Below are 3,847 nucleotides of genomic sequence, written 5' to 3' on the forward strand. Positions count from 1 at the left end.
GCTACTTTGTGGTAGAATATACTTCACATGGACCCCAACATATCCACAGTAGGGGTAGGACAGTAGGTCCACTCGAATCTCTTCCCTTGTTATCCCACATCAAATCAAGGGAAAGACACCTGAGAATATTAAAGGTAACTGAGGACATAGGAAGACTCAGGTAAGAAAAGTACACTGGAATAATACAGATGCTGTATCCTGCCTTCCTGTAAGAAAAAATATATTTTCGACTTAAGGCTTAAAAGTGATACTGGTGCTTCAATAGTGACCGGATGCATGTGCACATCTAAATGTGAATCTGGCCTCTAAGGGAGAAGATGGGACATTGGAGAATGTGTGCAAGAGCACAGGACACACTCCATCGGTCATCATATGAGCGCAACTTGCGTCCTCTACTTCACGTTGGCATGGGGTTCATTGAAGGTTTGTAGTACTACTGGAGGTATAAGACAACTCTAATTTCAAGAGAACCATCAAGGAGTGTTTCCTGGACAAAAACGATTTGAACTGGCTTTCATGGCCTCAATCAAGGAAGGTGGCTCTCTTAAGCATCAGGCCAGATTCAGCAACATGGCCGATGAGTCCTAAGCGAGGAACCTGCTGGATAGTCTCTCTTGGAATATCATGGACTAGGGTAATCTTATAACAGAGGAAGAAGGTATGACTTGTTCATTAGGTCCTGGTAGTCAGTTTACAAGAAAGCTGGGCGACGAGGATATACCTATATTAGGAAAAATCTGTAGGACAGCTAATAAACGAAAGGTAAGATCCAAGGCGGGCCTAATTATTTACGTTTCTTAATATGATATCTGTATAGTTAAGCAAGTCACTCCTAATAACAATTTCACACTACGAAGTTGGTGGGGAAGAGATGGTTGGATACATTATGTTCCCTGATGGCAGTCAACATCTATGCACCACTTCCGTGAGGTGAGCAGGCAGGTTATAGAAACATTGAAAAGGATAATCCTTAATCATATAACCAGTAGTATGAGGAAATGTCTGGTGTTAGTGAAGACTTACATTTCAATCTTGCATATAATGTATGGGATGACAAGTAGAAGGGTTTTGATGTATTGAACTGGTAAGTTCCCTGACCTGCCATCTTGAGGTGAGACCATGGTCTCACCTCAAGATGGCGATGGTGCTCCTGCCCGCAGAGACCATAGGCGGGGGGCCATCTACGCCCCGCCGCCCATGGTCTCTGCGGGCAGGAGCACTCCGGGCTCCTGAGGAAATGCTCCAAACACCACCTCCCCCTCTGCTTCTCCGGAGATGGCCCCCGACCTGGCCTGAGGCCTGGGAAACCGTTTGCTTTGTGCAGGATGACCACTGAGTTGCCGCCCAAGCCTAGCGTGCTGGCTGAGGCCTTCCCCGGGCCAGAGGAGGTGGCCCCGGAGGGTCCTGGAGAGGGCCAAAACAGGAGAACGAGGATTCGGAGTGCAGTGTCAAGGACCCACACCACCATGGCCACTATCCGCCCAAAAGTCTCATCGCCCCTGAGCTGCGACACCTGCGGCCGTCCAGGAGTAAGGGCCACGCCTCGGAGGAAGACCCAGGAGATGCCCACCATGGGCCGCGGACTGCTGGCTGCGGGATCCCCACCACAAACAGGCTGGAGGAGTCGCTGGCCGCCTGCAGCCTCTGGGGTCCCGATCGGCGGGGCCCGCACATTAGATATTTGCGTTAGGAATCTGAGCTACAGATGCCCGAGATCATGAGACTGATCACCAAAGACCTGTCTGAGCCATACTCCATATACACTTATAGGTATTTTATCCACAACTGGCCGCAGCTCTGCTTCTTGGCCATGGTAGGAGAGGAATGTGTGGGTGCCATTGTCTGCAAGTTGGATATGCACAAAAAGATGTTCAGAAGAGGTTATATAGCCATGCTAGCTGTGGATTCCAAATATAGAAGAAATGGCATTGGTACAAATTTGGTTAAGAAAGATATTTATGCCATGGTTGAAGGAGATTGTGACGAGGTTGTGTTGGAGACGGCGATCACAAACAAGTCTGCCTTGAAACGTTACAAAAATCTTGGCTTTGTAAGAGATAAACGGCTGTTCAGATACTATTTAAATGGAGTGGATGCACTGCGTCTTAAAGTATGACTGCGTTAAGTGGACAATGTCGCGTCTAGGAACAACTTATCAACACTGCGAAGAAGTTCTTTGCACGCAATGCAGTTTGTACAGAATTGCTTTGCAGATGGACTTAGTATTTTCCATGCAGCTCTTATTTGTCAGTGTCTCATTGAGTATCACCCCTATTTGTTGCACTACGGCATGGATGGCGCATTGGTTCCTAAATGAAACAGATTCATACTTCAAAAAGATCCTTTGGTACCTGCGGATGTGCCAATTTACAGATGAGATATGTTCACTGATTTGCAAGTCAGACTTTAAAATATTAAGAGCGTTTTTATGACCGCATCTGCTTGTGGAACATGACCAGTTCCTGTTGGCGGGAAAAAGCCAATGTAGGTTGTTAAATTCTGCAAGCATACAAACATTTCATAAAAAAATTGCCATGGTTTTCTTAAGAGGGAAAACAAATTTTTAGTTTTATTTTTCAATATAAAATTTTCCATTCATAAATATTGGTACCTCAGTGATTAGTGAATGACAACATGTATTGTGGGGTGGGGTGTGTGTTCCAATGAGTAACGGTAACAATTAAATTGCGTCTGCCAGTGCCTGTATAGATAAGTATATGTCTTCACCTCTTTCTTTGAGTGCATGCTTTCATTTTTGTTCTCATTTCTATGGCAATGCCCTTGCAAAGAAACTTCAAATTTTATTAAAATTCTGAATTTGATAAATTATTTCAGATTTTATAATTTGGATGCCTATACCAGGTAAGAGACAGAGTGGTATCGTTTGGAATGCCCCTATTTTCTTAAAAGAAATGTAGGCTATTTTGAAAAATCTGGAGTAGCTGCTAAAAGAACAATGCTGGTAATGCAAATGAATCTCTTGTGTTCAGGATGCACTGTTTCTTTAGGAAAGAAGGAATTTTTATAAGGAAAAATATAGAAAATTATTTTAAATTGGTATGATTTTATTTTATCACAAATATTGCTAGGGTCACTCGAACAGCTATTTTAAAGCAGTTGGAACAATTTTCTCAGATTTGGATTCAGATTGCTCTTCTTCAGTGTTATAAAATGCTTCAATCTAATTCAGTTCTTGGAAATAAATTTCAAGGTATATTGTAAAAAAAGGAATTTGTACAATCATTACGTCTGTGCATATTGATTGGTGGGTTAACCAAAACATACCAATCAACTTTACTTATTTTTCGATTTTTAGGGAAGCAGTTTTAGACTGTACTTCCACATTAGCTGATCTCTTCTGTTTATTTTGTCCTTTTCAGATTGACTATAGACTCGAAAGTAATCATGCAGCGCTGTCCTTTACGCTGAAGCGAGAAGCCCCAATAAGGAAGGGAATAATGCATAGCGGTGCTATGCAGGAATAGGCAGATTCTAAGAGGATTAGATGGTGAAAAGCATTTGTGGTAAAAGTACAGAAAGTAGAATTACTCATGAAATTCTGAGATTACAAATATTGTCACAGCTTTTTCCTCCTTCAGAGCTGTCTGTAATGGTGGATTTGGGGAAGATCTGGAAAAGTATTATAGCTTCTTTGGTCTCCTGGTTGAAGTCGCCCAGATAACAAAAAGCGTGAGAACGGAGAGAAGCCGTTACAGAGGGCTTCCTACTTTTACTTTGAACAAATAACTAAAACATATAAGGGCTCTTCACACATCAGTGCCACTCTATAGAAGTGAAAAGCAGGTACCTACTTAGTTGCATCGCACATTATCCCTGTTTTTGGGAA

General features: G+C 42.8%; 1 pseudogene; it reads left to right on the top strand.

Moving 5' to 3' along the window:
• Nucleotides 1–1,325: 1,325 nt before the first annotated feature.
• On the top strand, nucleotides 1,326–2,340 carry LOC147685329 (N-alpha-acetyltransferase 30 pseudogene; annotated as a pseudogene).
• Nucleotides 2,341–3,847: the final 1,507 nt, after the last annotated feature.

This window comes from Lissotriton vulgaris, chromosome 10, assembly GCF_964263255.1.
Source record: "Lissotriton vulgaris chromosome 10, aLisVul1.2, whole genome shotgun sequence".
In the NCBI taxonomy this organism is placed as follows: Eukaryota; Metazoa; Chordata; class Amphibia; order Caudata; family Salamandridae; genus Lissotriton; species Lissotriton vulgaris.